The sequence below is a fragment of the Parasteatoda tepidariorum genome, chromosome 8, assembly GCF_982258835.1.
Source record: "Parasteatoda tepidariorum strain Cologne lab strain chromosome 8, Ptep-v5.0, whole genome shotgun sequence".
Classification (NCBI taxonomy): domain Eukaryota; kingdom Metazoa; phylum Arthropoda; class Arachnida; order Araneae; family Theridiidae; genus Parasteatoda; species Parasteatoda tepidariorum.
This window is the reverse complement of record NC_141762.1, coordinates 54,450,917-54,471,052: the sequence shown is the minus strand read 5'-3', so window position 1 is coordinate 54,471,052 and position 20,136 is coordinate 54,450,917. Positions and strand designations below refer to the sequence as shown.

The 20,136-nt window shown below is 27.8% G+C and overlaps 1 long non-coding RNA gene across 1 annotated transcript in view; it reads left to right on the top strand.

Moving 5' to 3' along the window:
• The first annotated feature begins 979 nt into the window (after nucleotides 1-979).
• LOC147806165 (uncharacterized) overlaps nucleotides 980-20,136 on the top strand; it is a 70,608-nt gene continuing 51,451 nt past the window's right edge. The window contains exon 1 of the long non-coding RNA XR_015428554.1: nucleotides 980-1,086. This is a non-coding gene — a long non-coding RNA (uncharacterized LOC147806165). The remainder of the gene's footprint in view (nucleotides 1,087-20,136) is intronic.

The following is a 20,136-nucleotide window of genomic DNA, read 5'->3' as shown; positions in this document are numbered from 1 at the left end:
AAGTCTTGTCTAGTAGCTGATACCACTTCAATCTGCGTTTCAGTTGCCAGAAAGAGCCTTAAAGTTGAAATTTCAAAATGTATAGAAGAGTAAACACGCGTAGGCGAACAGATAAATTTTGATGGCGATGATGATTCTAGCTGATACGAATTCTACGTGAGTGTTTGAGGAATTGCTTAATTTTTTTCAAAATCAGTAGACCAAATATGTAATGCGCTAAATCAATGATCTTTAAATTCAAAATGTTATCTCTCGTGTTATATTTAAAAAAAAGTCAATTATGTAATTTTATCTAAATTCTCTATCTATAAATTTGTTTCTAATATCTAATTTTTAAAAAATTTTAACTGAATTTTTTTAAATTCAATTTTATTTCAGAGCTGTTTGTATCCCATAAGGAATATAAAAACTGGTTATTAAAACCAATCTACATTTAACTTGTTATCGGGTGAAAAAAGTATCCCTGCCTACCAAGACTAATAGTTATTGCATATATATGAGACTGTTTCCTACCTCCGTAAAAGTAAATTGCGGTGGATACGTAATAATTAAGAAGTAGTAAAAGCTTTTACTACTAAGTAGTAAACTTTACCGTACTTTAAGTAGTAAAAGCCTCCTTTACTTTGCTTTACTTTAAGCAGTAAGGGTCTTTACTTTACTTTTTTAGAAATCTAAATATCGAATGGTTTTACTACCAGTTTCTTCAACTTTCCGCAGTAGAAGCAGCACTGTCATAGATATTTAAATTAAATATTACAAAATTTTTTGCTTATCTTTAATGTTATTATTTTTGTGAGTAAAATATGCAAATTGTTATATGCATATTGTTCTCCCTTAAGCAAAACTTTTATTAACTTCTTAAGGATTTCATACGATATTAATTTAGAATAACTACACATGCATTTAAGTTTCTAATATTTACCCAGCGTTGACATTTTAATCCATTGCAAACAGAAAGAAAACTACTATTTGAATTTAATGCTCTTTAAACTTCATTAATTGGGCTACTGAGAAGTAACTACTTCCCATTCGTTACTTACTTAAATTTTCGTTTTTAATGCAGTGATTTCACTACCGTATCCACTGGTAAGAAATAAATTCAACTCTTCTTTGGGATTTTAGTTAGCTTATTATGTATAAAGATTATAACATCATAACATACCAAATACAATTCTCGTTTATTTAATTCTATTATTCTATAATATTGAATTCTATATTGTTTAGGTTTTACTATTAATAATGAATGATGATAAAAATGTAGTACGTAATTCAGATGTAGCTACTAGTTTTGCTTTAAAATTTAAAGAATTTCAGTTCAAAGAATTTTATTGAGTATTAGAGTAATTTTTATTATAATCAAACGCTTCCTTAATTTTATTTCTAAGATGGGTAGCATTTATATTAATAGAACTTGCTTCGAAATAGTAAAAATTAATTTTAAGTGAATCTGACAACCTTTATTCATTTTTGAAATGATTTTTACAAGTGGTCAGATGCTTATGCTTTATTATTTATTTCTTGGTTCAGTGAAGTGTATTTAAAGGTTTTTGACCACCATTACCGCAGAAAATATTCAAATACATGTAATTAGCACCAAGCCAAAATCACAAATGTGTGAAAAGTTACGTTTGATATAAACGTATTTAACGGTTAACTATTCCAAACCCCAATGAAATAAAGTCACCTTCATTTTGTGCAACAGTAAGACGCAAAAACTCCAGTAAGAATAAAAAAAAAACGTATTATTAAGAAACTCTAAATCAAAATGCATGTTTACATTTAGTGACACTATCCCTCTTCTGGAAAAATCAAACGGGTGAAAAAAAAGGAGAAAAACGTGTCCCAACGTAATGAAGTATTCTTAATAAATAACCAAAACACTCAGCATGTTTATGTATGACTTGGAATATACAATTATGTTGCTGACCATTTACTAATCTCTGGAGGATATACGCATCAATATTACCTCAGGTTTTAATGATGACAGCCTTTAATTGGGTACTTGCAACTCGAGAAGAACTGAAATGATTATGCCGAACCCTGTGGTTTAAATCAGATTTAATTGCATACCTGTAAGTAGCAACGTTAAGCCTGTGTATCAAATCTAATTGGCTTCTGAATCCACAAAAACCATGATTTACCTACTATGATATCACTTGCACGTATCTAATTCTGCACAGACTAAAAAAGTTCTTTCTTGGTAGAGTTGTTGGACTAAATTATGGAAGCACTTCAATACTAATTCTTTGTAAACAATCTTTCTTTTCATCTCCACGGATAGAGGATTTTGATACTCGAAGAATGGTCAGTCCATGACCTCAATCCCCAAGAAAACGAGAGAGGGTATCCTCAGTATACAAAAAAGTGCGTATACACAAAAAAAGCACTTTCTGTAGAAGGCAGATTTGAAGGCTGCCATCATTGAAATCTGGCATAATATTGGCACTAACGCCCTTCAGGTATTTGCAAATGGTAAGGAATCTTATTTCAAGTCATATATAGATATGGCGGATATTTCGGCTATTATCAGACGTGTCTTTATTTGAGGGACGCTTTTTACCCTCGTTTATTACTTGTTCGATTCTTTCCCACTAGAAATTAGTTACTTTTTGGGCTCATTGAGTCCAGTGGAGCAGGAAATGAATTATTCATTGTGTTCAATTATTGTATTCCTAGTTTCAGTATATATTAACATTTATTTTCTGAAATATTTTATCAGTATAAATTCTCAGCATAGAACAATTCTGAAAATTTTCGTGATATTTCGTGATTTTTTTTGATATTGAAAAACTTTGAAGTCAGAAACGGAAGTATTAACATAATAAATTTTACTAAAAGTACAGGCGTAATTCAACTATAATATGTTTCCCCTTATTGTAGAAACTACTATAAACTACATAAATTCACCTCAGATTTTAACAACTCTTAAACGATATGTTTAGACGGAACCACATTTTATAACAATGGTATTAATGAAACAACATATCTTTCAATATACGATATGAAAAAAAGAATTTTTGATAAAAGGCAAAAAATAATGATGGGAAAAATTATTCTATTTCCATTTCAGTTTTTCTCAAACTTGTTTAATATCGTTTTAAAACAGTCTTTTTTAAACTCAGATAACTAAAGCGACCGATACCCGCCTTTTTCACTTATTTCATTCATAAAGTAAAAAGCTACTACGGGTTTACACATTCACATCTATTAAATCCCTCTGATTTGAATGGGGGTCATATTGTAGTTGTATATTTCATTCATAACAATAGACTAGACTGAATGGTTAACCTTGCTTAACAATAACTCCGAATGAGCATATAAAAATAAAGTTGAGAATATTCAACGCAAGGCACGATTTCTAACTCTTTCTAAAGTATCTAATTTACGCGTTTCGGAATCAGATGACTGAGCAAGACTTTTGCCACAATATTCTCATGTTCAGATTTTATTATGCCATTAAATTCTTCCTTCTTCTTTGCTGTTTTTAACCCTGGCTCACTTTCGATGTACATCAAAGTGAATAACACCATATCAGCTTCTATTTTCTTCTGTTATTTTTGCTTCTTTAAATCATACGCCTCATTGGACGCGATTTAGAATTAAGTTTTAGTGGAAGCAGAGAGAACAAAACTTTTCAGGAACAATGATTTTGTCCAATATTTGTTTGGAAGCAATAAATATTAGTTAGATATGTGAAGTTTTTATAAAAAGATAATTTTCCTGGTGTCATACATCTCTTATTTAGTTGCGTTTGATTTTTTTTTTAGTCAACTTTTGAATTCTTTTTCGTCCTTGTATTTTGTTTTAAAGTTGTTTAAGTTTTTAAAACGGATAATTTTTCATCAACATCGCATCTGAGTATATTTTTTAGAAGAGAAAACTGTAACCATTTCCTTGTTTATCCCCAGTTGTCTCGGGTTTGTATATTTTGCAATAAATTATTATCCCGTGAAAACTCGGGAATAGCAGAAATTATCAGTATGGCCTATTTTATTTCGTTATCAAAAAGCAGAATCGTCAGTTTTTGTTTTAAGCCAAATTTTTTCATACGTTTATGTGTGGTGTGAAAATAAAAACTGACTAGATTTTATAGTTATTTAAAACCTGTTTTTCATGAATAAATATTTATGTAAGATTTAGAAGTTAACAGTATAAATGAAGTTAAATTTAAGTAGGGTAAACTAACCAGTGAAGGAACACTTAAGCTTCGCTTGCCTTTTAAAAAATCATATTAATTTCAAAATTCGTAATTTTAGTTAAATGACAGTGTCAACAAATTTGTTACTAATTGCAAATTATGTAAAAAAATTGTAGAGAATTTACATAATATTGTTTTAAAGTTTTGTAGGTTCAAATAACAAGTAGTAAGATGACCAAGTGAAGGAACAGCTCTTACCAGTGAATGAACACCCAGTAAAGAAACACTTAATTTTGGTTATATTTTAATGCTCTTTATGAATTTATAAGCCATACAAATATTTAAAAACAAGCCTATTCTTGAAATTATAACATATAAATACTTGAAAAATTTAAAATTTTTTTTGTAATCATGAATTGAAAATTAAAGTGTCAACATAATAACACATACTGTTCATTCACTGGGAAATCTATGCCCAGTAAAGGAACATGCCTGTTCCCTTACTGGTTAGAAGTTATTTTTCGTATTTTTAACACACTTTTGATGCGGAACATCACTAAAGGTACAAGAAAATTGAAGTTCATCTTTTATTTTCATTAACTTAGAAAAAAAAAACCAGTAAAGGAACATTTGTTCCTTCGCTGGTTTTTCATCGTTTGGTGATCCAGTGAATAAGCACCCCCTTATCTCAGTACTTCATTATGCTATGATGCTTAAAAAAATAAAACGTAGCTTCAATAACTATGTTTTGAATTCTCTTTCTCACAGTGAGAAAAATAAAACTATTACATGCAATTAATTCCACTTCAAACATATAAATACAAACACTCACCTTATAATTTTTCAAAGAAACAAGGTGTTGCAGAGATAATAATAAATTCAAAATTTTTTCCAGAGAAGTATATTTAACCAGGTAATCCAAAACATTGTTAGATGACTTCCTATTGCTTGGCAGTAAGCTATTGTTACCAATCAATCTAAAGAAAAACTTTCAAATTCTTATTTTTAATCAATATATATGAAATGTTCCTTCACTGGGGAGTGTTCCTTCGCAGGTTGGTTTACTCTATGATTTTCTCCTAATATGGCTTTTTAATAATAAATAAATTGAAGCATTGAATTAAAACAAGAATTGAATAAACAAATTAAATTAAAACAAGAAACTTATATATATATATTGCTTGCTTTAAAAAGAGTTACTCTTGTTCAGTTTTTAATTTATCATAGTTTCTAAATGAAAACTTTTTATGACGTATCACTAACTTTCATATCATAACACATTATTGACTGTTCGCTTGAATTTTTATGAATTTCTCAAAAAGCTTTAAATCTAAATCGCATATGCATAGTTTCTACCATTATGTTTAATTTTTTAAGTAACCATTGCAAAAACACGTCATTTCTTTGAAAAAAAACCCCGATAGTTTTATTATTTAATTATAAAAAAGTTTATTTTTTAAAAAACAAGAAACTCGTACTTAGCATCTATCATTATTTAAATACTTTTATGTTCGTCTGAATTCATTTATATCAACTTTTTTTTAATAAACTAAAATAGCAACTAACACTAAAATATCTCCACTAAGTTACAGAGTAAGCGCCTTACCGCAAACAATTTTATTGGTGCATCATATTAATTATATTAAAAATGTATATTATGGATGTATATTATTATGTACCCTGTTAATTAATATATTTGCATCCATTGCAATGTATTATGAATAAAAAATTGTTGTGTTTAATCTAATGCTCTGGATAAAAGGATAAAAATATTTATAATAGTGTAAACATATTACCACCTTTTAAAAAGGAGCGCTTTCACATCACTGCAGTATAAAAAGACGGGCTTTATTGGGTAAAAAAAAATTTTTAAAAATATTTATTGTTTGAATTACTTATGAACTTTCGTAGCTGAAAGTATTATAAATATTTTGGAGTTATAAAAGCCTAAATATTTGCACAACGAAAATACGTGAACTTAAAATAGTAATTGGTGCATGCTAATCAACGGTGGAAATGAAAACATGAAAAGTTGGTATCAACACAATGTTTTTAAATTGTGAAACCACAGTTTTTAATCGTTTTCCTTGCTTTCAAGTTGAATGAACTATTCTCGAGATGCTGAATCTTTCATCTCCACAGGTAACATTTTTATTAATTGCTTATTACATGGACCACAATTTTACGTTAGCGCGCGTTGATTGTTTGGCAGAAAATGAATGAAAGTTACTATATTAATAGATAAAAATGACTTATAAAACGTAATTTAAAAATGTAAAAAAGTTAAATAAAAACTAGGAATGAAAATGACGGATGAAACATATTTTAAAACTGTAAAACAGTTAAATAAAAATAATAGAAGAAAAAGACGGATGAAACTTTTTTTAAAATGCAAAGCAAATATGCACAAATAAATAAAAATGATACATGGAAATGACGAATAAAACATATTTTAAAAATGCAAAATAATTAAATAAAAATAATAGATAAAAATAACGGATAAAGCATTTTTTGAAAAGTATTAAATAAAAATGATAGATAAAAATGACGGATAAAAAATATATTTAAAATGTAATTAAAGTTAAAAATTATAAATAGAAGTAACGGATAAGACATATTTTAAAAATTAAAAAAAATGATAAATATAAATGATATATAAATTGAAGGATGAAACATATTTCAAATATGTAAACAATCATAGATAAAATTGGCGGATAACACTTATTTTAAGTATGTAAACAATTATAGTTAAAAATGGTGGATAAAACTTATTTTAAATATGTAAACAACTATCGATAAAAATGGCGGATAAAACTTATTTTAAATATGTAAACAATTATCGATGAAAATGGCGGATACAACTTATTTTAAAAACGTAAAAAAGTTAAGTTTTAATAGTAGATAAAAATTACGGATAAAACCTATTTTAAAAATTTATAAAACTCTGAAAAAAAAACATAGATAAAAATGACGGGAAAAACATATCAAATAGTACCGAAGCCGTTAAATCAATCTTGACAATGTTGAAGACCCTTGGCGAATAGAGCGGTTGATTGTTTGTGGGACTTGAGTCTATATTGTAGAGTTTAGCCAGTGTAGAAGGACAAATAAAAATGTGACCAGGAGTAAGTCGGATCTCAGGACAGTGAGGACAAGTATTGTAATTTCTCTGGCCATCAGGGGATATTTTAATTCCTTTGAAGTGTCCTGTGAGTAGTCTGGCTATGGTAGTTGAAATTACCCAGTTGCAATTAAGTTCTGGAATAAAATACTTCTTAGGTGATAGGGAAGCGAATTTACGTCAGGATATTGCATCAGCATCAGTAAGTATTATGCTATTAGAGAGTTGAGGGGAATTAAGGTTTTTCTTGGTTAGGTTATGAGCCTGCTCATTGCCGAAGATGTTCACGTGGGCCGGTATTCATTGCAAAGTGCTGCTTTGTGGGCTGCAGCTATTCTGTTTACAAGTGCAATTATTTCTTGAGTCAGCTGGGAGTTGCCCCTCAGGATCACCTGGACAGCAGATCTGGAGTCTTCTTCTGCAGACAGCGGCCCCGAAGGTAAAACAATAAATGTATTTCTCTCTAAGCATACTATTACAGTTGTAAATGCTTATTGTCCTGATAATTTCCGAATAAATGTCGAACTTCTTCAAAATCTCTCTAACACCACGTATGAGACAAAAAGTCATTCTTGGAGACCTCAACGCAAAAAGCCTTTCTTTAGGAGGCCAGCTACTCGATACTAAGGGAGCTCAGTTTGAAAATCTAATTGCTAACCTAAACCTAGTTATGCTTAACTCAGGCGATAACTCGTACGTCACCAGAACTAATGGTACAGAGTCTGTTCTAGACATAACTGTTATAAGCACAACAGCAAGGAAGCTAAAGTGGCGCATTATGCTGACGACATATCTGTCTGTCGTACGCACTCAAGCATTCATGTTTTACAAGGGATTCTCAACAGCTGCATGAAAAGCATTGATACCTGGGCAAAAGATCTTAAGCTTACTTTAAATCCTGATAGAATTCTTTCCGTCCTGTCAAATACTATTTGGCTCTATAATTAAACAAATCACACACTCAAAGTACCTTACTTAATTCTTGATGCAGAACTGAGATTTTCACAACACAACTCACAAATCTTCAATAAAGCCTTAAAAAGACTAAATACATGAAAAGCATTGATACCTGGGCAAAAGATCTTAAGCTTACTTTAAATCCTGATAGAATTCTTTCTGTCCTGTCAAATACTATTTGGCTCTATAATTAAACAAATCACACACTCAAAGTACCTTACTTAATTCTTGATGCAGAACTGAGATTTTCACAACACAACTCACAAATCTTCAATAAAGCCTTAAAAAGACTAAATACTTACAAAGATTGTGTGGGGCGTCTTGGGGCTCAATCCCCAAAACCCTACTCAATACATATACCCCATATGAATGCATATACCCTTTGTTAGACCAATTCTAGAATATGTCTCTCCGATTTGGCATCCAGCTTCTTTTTCTTCTGCAAAAGATAGGATAGATAATGTCCAGCACAGAGCTTCCAAAATCAGTATTGGAGCTGTTTCATCTACAAACAACGTTAAAGTATAGAAATTGAGTGTGGCCTAACCCCCTTAGATAATAGAAGAAAATTAGCCACCATAAGATTCACAAACAAAGCCTGTCACATCTCCAGCTCACATGTCAAGCTCCCCTCTTTGAAATGCTCTATTTCTTGTTTCCATAGCAGCGGAGCCTTCGGGGGTCTAAGGGGATACAGGGATCTGCTCTTGCTTAATTCTGCTAACATTGAAAATCTTCTTCTCATGACTATCAGACATAATCTATTTGTTTATATTGCTTGTAAGTCGTTGTCTTTTAAATCATTGTAGGCCAAATTTATTAAATAAAATATCAAATAGTAAAGAGTAACATTTGTTACCACTTTATAGATTCAAAAACAAATTCCCCTCTAAAGAGGGTGAAGGTTACACTTTTTTTAGTAATCAATTACGCTTTCATCAAGCTAAAACATCAATTGAAATAAACATTTTTAGTTAACTCTAGACATTTTTAAAACCAAAATTAGTTACATTTTGATTTTACTTTTTTCTTATAAGTATCACTATATTAAATAATTAGTTTCGCGATATTTCAAGGGGCTAATCTTGACAAAAACAATATTTTTCCATTGAGAAAAAAAGTATTGTCAAAACTACCAGAATATGATAAAATTTACCGTGTTTCTGGCTCTATGGGAACACTAAAAAGCTTATAAATTTTTACCGATGCTCTTTGTTAATGATTTTGATAAAATTAACGATAAAATATGATTTTATAATCTGTGATAAAATTTGGAAGTTTTATCATGATGCTTTAGAGTATGGTATATAAACCATTTATTCAGTTAGATTTACTTTTTAGTTTTGTATATTTTACTAAATATCTGATAATAAGAACTATAATTCTGAAAACAAAAATATCCGCTACCATATAAAAGAAAAAATTACCAAATTAATAGTTTAAATACCGTAATTTTGGTTTTATTAACCAGAATTATGGGTTGTTGTTTTTTTTTACCAGAAACACAGTGCGGTAATTTTACCAGAATTTTTTTTTCTCCCTGCAGACTAAAATTAGTTACATTTTGTTTTTAACTCCCAGATTAAATAATAAGTTTTCTGATTTGAAGATTTAAAAAAAAAATTATACATACAATAAAAATTATACTCATTGCTCAAAGTGAAGATTAAAGTTAAAATTTTAATAAAAGTATTGCTAGATAAGTTAAGAGTCATGATTAGTACTAAGAAAATTAGTCCTACTAAGAAAATTAGTTTTTGAATTTAACACTCTAAAAATACATTAAAAATTCTTAAGGTTTTTCATCATTTACCTCAAAGCAAATATCTTATTAGAAAAATGTTTGAAAATGATAAAAATATTTATTTTAAATAATTTTCCTAAAATACTCTTAAATATATCCTACTTTATATTTTATCTTCAAATTAATAAAAAATAATTGCAGAATTTCTTTAATGCAAGATGCAATAGTTATTTCCAATGACTAAGCATCATTCTGTTGCTTAAAAACTAAACTTTATTATTACGCAAGATTCAATGAATGGACCTACTTTCTACTTCCTGAAAAACTTTCTGTCGAACTATATTTTCTAATTTCTATTTGGTCATTATTTCCGCGGACAAACCCATAGTTGAGGAAAAAAACAAAACAATTTAACGTCTATAGTATCCAGAATCATCGAGCATCCGCATCCTGTTCAATAAAGTGTAAGTGTAACAATTAAACCTAAATTTATAAAAGCCACGTCATCGGAAAAAAATACCTTTGACGTTTTATTATCTAAGATGGAAATTTTAATAAATGACTAAATTTTTATTTACAGAGATAGCTAATTCCCTGATGATTCAACATTTTTTAGTAAATTTAATAAATAAGAATACCTCCTTTATTTAAAATGGAGTATTACTTTTGAGTTTAAGGAAAGTGACCGCTTTCTGAAATTAATTACTGCCTTTAGTTTTAAAAAATCTCCACCGAATGATTTCAGCTCAATATAATGATGTTTTACTAATATACAGAGATGACGACTTACTCCGCTTTGCTAAAAAAAAAAAAAAAAAAAAAAAAAAAAAAAAAAAAAATAATAATAATAATAGTAATATATATATATATATATATATATATATATATATATATATATATATATATATATATATATATATATATATATATATATAAACCCTACAAATCTATGTAAACTTTAACAGAAAGAGCATCCCTGAATATATTATTGGGACACAAGTGTCTTATAACTTTACAAATTAAACGTTAAGAACGAAACAATTAGTTTTCCACTTCTTATGTTTTTTGAAAAGTGAACGTAAAACCAACGCCTCTTGTATCTGAAAGCCTCCACACAGTTTTTTTTATAGGTAGTCTGATCAGACCACTATGTAGTTAAACCAGTTTACGAGAGAGCCATTTAATAGAAAATGTATTAAAAATTAGAAAGTGGTAGCAAAAATATGTCTAAAAATTTGTTTAACTTATGAATCTTAGTGGTTTGTCTTATTTACTTGTCAAACACTGCAGATTAACTTTAAAGTAGAAATTGGGTTCATGCGCACAACTGGTTTGCTTTTTAAATAATCTGCGCAGACTACTTATAAAATTCCGTGTGGACGCTTTATGATGTAAGAGGGGATGCTTAAACCCAATGATCTTTCCTTTCTTTTCGAAAAAAGGAAACTAAGACCTCGGAACACATCTGTCAATTATTACTGATATTCCGAATTACTTCATTTTTATATTATGTGGTGGTAAAATTCATACATACAGGTGTATGGCACATAAGGCATATTTTACAACATTTGAGATTTTCAATTGAAGAGATGAAGCTAAAATTTTTAATACAAATAGAATTTTTATAAAACTTTTATCTAATCTTAAGTACATGCATAACTGCTAACTTGTAGGGTAGTTGAAAAGGATTTGACAAAAGAGTCGTAAAACAACAGTTATGTTTGGAAGAATTTTCTTAAAGAAAAACTATAACGATTAAAACTTATAAGCATAATTCGCCAACAAATAGGTCTTATTTACATATTTTTTTAAAAATATTGTTTGGTCGTGATAGTTTAAATTTTTTTGAAACTTTAAACTTCTGGATTTATTACGTCAAAAAACTAATGTTGCTACCACTAAGATAATTATTTCTGAACGGCCGTACAAGTTGGCGGCTATATACCTATATAGCATACTTGCTAAATCATTCGGATTTTATAGAAGGTTTATATTTAAAGTAATAGTAAACCTTTTGTTTTTCTATTTCATTCTCAAAAGTATAAATTAAATTGAAAATGATTTTAACTTAGTGCTAAAAATGAATAAATTAAACATAAATGCATAATAATCTTTAACTGGTGTTATTAAGCGCCCCAGCAAAATATAGAAATGTCTTACTTTAAATGAATAATTCGTATTTTACTACCACTTCGAAAAGTCATTGTTGAAATGAGTGAAAGTCTGCAGGCTTGATCTGTTCTAATTAATTATATATAGTGGTCTACAAAATTCTTTTAATTCTCATTTATAAAATGTATTAACTTTGAAAAATATTTGCTAAAACTACGGAAATTTCGTAGCAGTAAAAGGGTGAAGAAAAATGGATAAACGGCTTGTTCCATTTTTTTTTTTTTAAGCATATCCCTTTTTCAAAATAATAAAGATTGGTAACAAAATTGGTTGCACCAGAATATTTTACTAATAGTAAGAAATTTATATTTGATTTTGAAACCACACTATTGTCAGGAAAATGAATAAAATATTAACTTAGTTTACTCATAAATGAGCTACCATTTTTTCATTAAAACGTTTATCCTACTGTTGCAAAACCTTAGTTTAGGGGCAAAATGGTTATTACAAAGATGCCAACTTTCTCCGCTTTGTAAAAAAATATCTTCTCTTGGTAATGAAATTGAAGTTATTTTTAGTTTAGTATTTTTCATTTTAAGCAATATTGCTACCACAGCATATCAAAAATTTAAAGCATCATATGAAATTTAAGCTCCTTGCAGGTTTCTCATTCATCAATTATGTCTTTCATTTTTCAAAAATCAATTATTGTACTTATAAAATCATGTTTTATCTTTATTTTTAATTTAAGTCTACAATCAATATTTCTAATGTTATGTAAAAACGTCAATTTGTCACATCGGATTTTTTCATTTTTTTATTATTTCTCAAGTAAACGGTTTGATTTATTATGGCTACCACAATGTTTGCCAAATCAATGTACTTTACCTTACTGTATGTAATTTAATGATGAATGGGATAGGGGTCGCTTCGTGGCCCAGGCGCCCAGTTTATTTAAATAAAGCGAGCAGGTTTCTCATGGTTTCATTTTTAAAGAGTGAACGTAATTATCTTTATTCCACAAGTTTAAATAATTAGCTTTCGATTTATTTTTTAAAATTTTTTCAGAATGCGGAGCAGTTGGTATTCTTATTAACCCTTTCGCGCCGACTGTCACAAATACGTGCCAGCATAAGACCGTATCAATCAGGGTAAAAAGATAAAACTGGTAACCAAAGTAGTTCTTTAGCAGTTTATTTGTGGGCGGGGTTATGATTGTTTGATTTATTTAATTCACCATTACTTTAGTTCAAAATAAAATTATTTAGTTATACTTTGAACTAACCATGATTATATATATGATTAAACTAACAATAATTAAAGTAAAAGCAAAGTAAGTCTGTCAAATTTGCAACGCCTACATTTAAGCTACCGTTTCTTATTTACTTACATCCTGATTCTGATTTTGTACGAGTGCTTTTAAGAATCACCCGTCCCCAAGGGGTTATTATGGTGTGAGTTTGTGCGAGAAAAGAAATGGTAGTAAGCTATGTTTAATTTAAGTAGTCTCTCCTCGGTTTAATACCATTTTTAACTCTTAATATTTAGTCAATTAAATATTCCAGTTGGAAAACGGTTAATGTAATGCAAGCTCTGAATCGATGTAAGAAACAAATATTAGTAAACTATGATTAAAGTAAGTAGTTTCTTTTCGGTTAAGTACATTTTCAATTTAAAATATTTACTAGACGATGATTGCTGTCACATTCACTGTTGATATTCATTTTATTAAAATTATTCGAAAATATCAATAAGATTTATTAATCTATTTTTTAGATATTGTTAGATTTGTAATTTTTAAATTTTCAATTTTTTTCATTTTTTTTTCTTTTTATCATTTCATTTATCTATTTTTCCAACTTTTTTTTTCATCTTGACAAAAACGCTGTTATTCATCATTCAAAAATTTCCTGTACATTTTGGTGAAATGGCAAAATTGTATTACTATCTCATATGTTATTCCATGTTGTCAAGTAACAAATAACAACAAAAAAAAAATTTTTTTTTTTACTGTGGAAAAGTAGTTTTTTAATTTTTACTTTAATTGCATCTTTAGACTATTTTTTTCTTAGTTATTTCAAATAGGAAAAGTTATATTATTGATTAATTTATAAGTCACGTTTGATTCTCTTCTTCTTAATTAACTAATAATTAGTTTAAATGAACTCATGACTCCATGTGACTAGTATGGACACAATATTAACAGAATTTTTTAGTGATATTAAATTAATGCTAATGCTAGGAGGAATTTTTTTAAAGATGCAACTTACTGTGTGAATAGCTTACAGCTAACAAAACATTTTCACAAAACAAGAATTAATGTATATTATTTCAATGTTCTTAAATTACAAAAAGTAATGTGAACGTAAAAGCCATCAAATGTGAATAATTAGATAATCAACCGCAAGTTAAATAAGTGATAGAACTTTGAGTAAAGATTAAAAGTATTCAAAAAACGTAGATGCTTAACGAAAATATCCTGTTGGTATGGGCACGTCGATATTTTTAAATCATAAAATGAAAAATAAATGGCAGCACAATAATTTAAGATAAGAATTTGGAAAAGGGGAAAAAATAAGAGGCACCACTCGACCTTTAAATACGTATATAAAATTCCATACGAGTCGCCTTCTTCTAATGATGCTGCTATCTAGTGACAATGATTAAAAAAGAAGATTTTCATTATTGCATTCAAGAATAAAATGTACAAAACTTGCTTTTTCCTGCTATACACGAGTCATAAAATAGTTTTCATCCTATATCATCGCAAAAGGGAGAGTAGAGAGCCCACTTTATAGAAACGAAAATTTTATAGTATAGTAAATCGATATCTTTGATTTCTATGAGTTAAAAACTTCTGAAACTATTAACTACAGTAATTAGTGCTACCATCTAGTGATATTTTTAAGAAGTAAATGTTCATCCTTTATTTTCATTACAAGAAATAGAATTTATTTTAGTATATTTAGAAAAGCAGACTTTTAAAAAGAGAGCCTCGAGTATTCAGCTCAGATATTATTTACTTTTATTTCAAATGAAGAAATTAAGCTCTACGAGCCTTTAATTGTTTTTATAAGAATGGGAAACTGTCGTGACGCTAGTAATAGGAGAAGGTGTAAAGGCCCAAATGTGTAACAATAGCTCATCGTTTTTTTTATTATTATTTTTTTAGTTATTTTGGCTGTAGTGGTTTGTCTTTTATAATATGTTTCTGGTATTTGGAAAAAGTATCTGTTGTGTATAAAAAAGTTAAAAGAGATCATCAAATAATTATAATAGTAATAATAATAATAATAAGGAAAATAGGCTTAAAAATATTTTAATTGAATAAAAAAATCCTTCAACTTGCGCAGACCGGGCATACAATGTAAACCAATGTAACCAAAATATATAGTAGTAACCAAAATATATAGTAAGGCTTGTCGATATGTTTTAAATTGTAATATGAACAACAGATCGTAACATAAAAAAGATCAAATTTTAATAATGCTTTGATTTGGAGGGGTATTAACATCCACTTCGAATTATACATGCTCAACTGTGCGATGTGTTTGATGACTATAAACTTAAAAAAATATTAAAATTTATATTTTATGTATTAAATTTTTCAATCAAAATAACAAATAAGATTTTTTAGTAAAATCAAGAATAAAATGTGCATCTGATTTGTAAAATTGCGAAGTGGAGAAGCTGTTACTCTTTTCTTTCTTAAGAATTCAGTGATCATTTAATCTAGAAATTTTTTTTATAAATTAATAGTAGAAATTGTTGTATAAAATGTTTTAATGCATATCAATTTTTGTAAAAATAATTTAAATTTTATCATATTACAAACAATTTTACTATTATTTTTGATTTCAATTTTAACTATTTAAAAAAACATTCGCAAAACATTTTTTTAATATTTTTATCTGAGCATTTCATTAAAATAGTTACAATTTAAAAAAAAGACTTATTGTAAAATTTCTCCCACTTTCAACAATTAAAAAATTATTGATCCAAGTGAGTAAACATCTTTTTTGAATCATTATGTATGAAAAAAAAAAAAAACTTATTATAGCAATAGAAATATAGGGCAGAATGGTCATTATGGAATAAATTATAGATTTTATAAAATTAGTATTTAAAAAAAATCGCTTACTGGGATAAAAGTAAAAAAATTCAAAATGGCATCGTTGACGAATAATTTAATGACTGTTTACTGTTATAAAATTAACATTTATTTCACTGTATTCAGATTGCTTACCATAAAACATAAACTTAATGATTGTCGCTGAGTTGATTTTTATTTTCTCATGGTCGCACTATAGCTCTGGTCTTCTATAGAAGACCAGAGCCTATATTAGCTAATATTTTATTAATGGTAATTAAAATTTCCCTTGTCTTCTAAAAAAATTTTTTTTTTGTTAAAAATTATTCTAAAATTTCAAATTTTGTTTCATGTAATAAATAAATACATTTTATATGAAAGTTAGGAAATGAAGTATTTTAAAATTTTAAGGACAATTACTCTTAAATTCTAGTGATCTGGAACTAATTCTATTAAATATATGCCAAGCTAGTGACTACGTGTTTTGTCGCTTCAACAGGTGGAAGCACAACTGTCAGTCAATAACTTCTCTCTAATTTCTTTCCTTTTGTAAATTTAAATAATAACTTATAATTTATACCATATAATTTTTTTTTATTTTATTTTTTTTTTTTTATTGCTTAACCGCGTTTGATGAACATATGGTTTCATTGCACATTGCCTCTTATTATTTAAATTATTATGATCTCGATAGAAGAATAAAAATCTAAATTGAAATTATTTAATTTTTGGAATAATGCAAAAAAACGTAAAAATCAATATCAGATCAAATAGTTTAAAATTATCAAAACACTTTAAAAAATTTTGTGTTTCGACAAGTAATCGTTTATTATATTTTATTTCATAATTTCTCAAAGGCAGAAAATTAAATATACATGTAAAAGCTATAATATGTATTATTAATATATGAATAAATATGATAGCTTGATAATCACTGTTAAGTTAGTATTAAATAGGTGACAGAAAAACGTGAAATTTTTTAAAAAGAATAAAAGAAATGCAATTTTTCTTATATAACCGAAATATGTGGAGCCGATATGTTTCAAACCGTAATACAGACAACAGATGGCAGCACCACTGTAAAGTTTAAAAGCAAGTATCTGAAAATATTATATTTGTTGCAAAGGTCGCAGGCGAATTGGAAAATCCGGCTTTTTGCAAACTGCCGAAGTTTAGTTAGACTTATTGAGATGAGTAATAGATTTGAAAGAGGAGAGAGAAAAAAAAAAAAAAAAAAAAAAACACTTGTTATTATTTTAATTGAAAAAAAAACTCCTTCAGTTTGCGGAACTATGTCTATGCCTACCACAGCCTACTGCAATTTTACTGCTGAAAAATCACAGCTTTTTTTTAAAATTATTTTTTTCGTAAAACTGTTTCGTTAGAAATTTTGTTCAGTCTCCCCACAAGAAGGTTTCCCATTTTTATTTTATTTTTCTTAATTTTGCAGCATGTAAATAAACGAATATTAAAGCTTATGTACTTAAAATATTTAAAAGTCAAATAAATGGTATTATAACAAAAATTTTGTTTGTTTAAATTGTTTAATTATGGTTGTGTAGCAATTGTTTAATTATGCAGGGATATACTCAGATATCACCATCAAAGGACGACAATTATTTTCAAAAAGATAAATGTCTCTTTAATTTGGAACTATAAATTTTTTAAAATAGTCTTTTTTCTTATGTTTATGTTTTTTCTTATGTTTTATTTAAAATATATAGCATTTTACAGTTTCGTATTTTTTGTGGACCGTAAGAATCGATCAAATTATGGTAAAAAGTACTAGTACTCAGAGTGCCGCTACTTTTACCGTAAAATAATTTTTACCGGTTCATGAAAAAAAAAAAAAAAAAAAAAAAAAAAAAACGATATTCACTAATATAATTACTTGAAAATCACTGAATAATAAGGTACAATATTTTACGGTAAAAAAGGATTTTACGGATGATACACTTAAATGTCGGTACTTTTTACCGTAATTTGGTCGATATTTTTTTCTCATTTTTTCCTTATAAATTAACTCAGAATTTTTGTTAAATATTTTCTTTCATACTTCTTTTTATTATTTTGTATAATTTAAGTCAAAATGAATGAAAAATATCATATTTAGCATTTTAATAATTAATGGTTTCCAAATACAGCATGAAATACTTCTTTTTCTGCGCAAAGGGTAAAATTTTCAAAACACAACTCACTTCTAAACAATAATTTTTCTCTTTTAAATTTGCTTTATTTGAATTTTATATTTTAGTACCAATATAATTCCGATAATCTAATAGATTTTTTTGTGACTATTAGACTGTTTCTTATACTTAAAAAGTACCAAAATTTGTTAAATCTTAAAAAAATATAGAAAAAGAGACAATCGACATCTGCTTCAAAAGGTTAAAAAGCAATAACAAAAATATTAATCAAAATAGAAATAATTATAGCTTACATTTCGTTTAAATGACTTTTAAACTAAAGAACACTGGTCATATCTTTCCCAACAGCAAAAAGTTTTGCACTTTTTTTAATAACAAATATTATATAATATAAATTTACTTAAAAATATTTTAAAAATAAATATTGTTAAAACTTAGTAAATATTTGTTTTCCATTGTTCTAAGCGACTGAACCATTTCTACGATATAAAAAATGCATTATTCCTGCGGTTATAAGGATATGTTGATATGGAACATTATATGGATAAGGAACCATAAATGATTGAACTTATTTTGGCGAAACCCCCAGCATTATATAAAAAAAGTTCATTAGGAGCTGTGAGTATACTATCAATATAAAAGACTTTCAATTATTTTCGAATATTTTTAATTTGTAGAATTAAATATTCAATGTTATGATTTTTTCTGGTGTATGCAGATGCTGAAAATGAATAAAACTTGTGGTTTTTGGTTTGAAGGTTTGAAATATGTTTGAATTAAATTATGGTTTAAAAAAAAGAGAAGAAAGACTGATATAAGAGATGAGAATTAGCTATCAGAATAACGTAATTATTTAATCTTGAATTTAGTTACTTTATTTCTCGAATTAACAAGCTCAATGACAAATATTTATTCGATTCTTATAAATGCGTAACCTTTTCATAATTCATGAAATATATTGTTATTGAAATAAATAAATTTAAAATTTTGCTACATTTTTTTTCCTTCGCAATTGACACAACAAAGTTCAATTAAATAAGGACAGTATTAAATAAATTGTGCATTATTTATTGGAAATAAATATCATTATTGCTGGTTAAAAATATCCTAACTCACGGAACCCCTGCCATCCTTCCACGAAACCCTAAGTGACACCTTTTGGGAACTGCTGCGTTAATCATTGTGAGTGCGTTAATCTTAATTTTTGAAATATATTGTTATTGAAAAATGTACATATAAATTTAAAATTTTGCTACATTTTTTTCCCTTCGCAATTGACACAACAAAGTTCAATTAAATAAGGACAGTATTAAATAAATTGTGCATTATTTATTGGAAATAAATATCATTATTGCTGGTTAAAAATGTCCTAACTCACGGAACCCCTGCCATCCTTCCACGAAACCCTAAGTGACACCTTTTGAGAACTGCTGCGTTAATCATTGTGAGTGCGTTAATCTTAATTTTTGAAATATATTGTTATTGAAAAATGTACATATAAATTTAAAATTTTGCTACATTTTTTTTCCTTCGCAATTGACACAACAAAGTTCAATTAAATAAGGACAGTATTAAATAAATTGTGCATTATTTATTGGAAATAAATATCATTATTGCTGGTTAAAAATGTCCTAACTCACGGAACCCCTGCCATCCTTCCACGAAACCCTAAGTAACACCTTTTGGGAACTGCTGCGTTAATCATTGTGAGTTTTTGCGTATATTCTGACAGATTTTTTTTTTTTAAAATCTCTAAACAGATAGAGCAAAAAGAAACACCGGTTACGATTTTTCATTTCTTGTTATTATTTTCACAAGACTCAATAG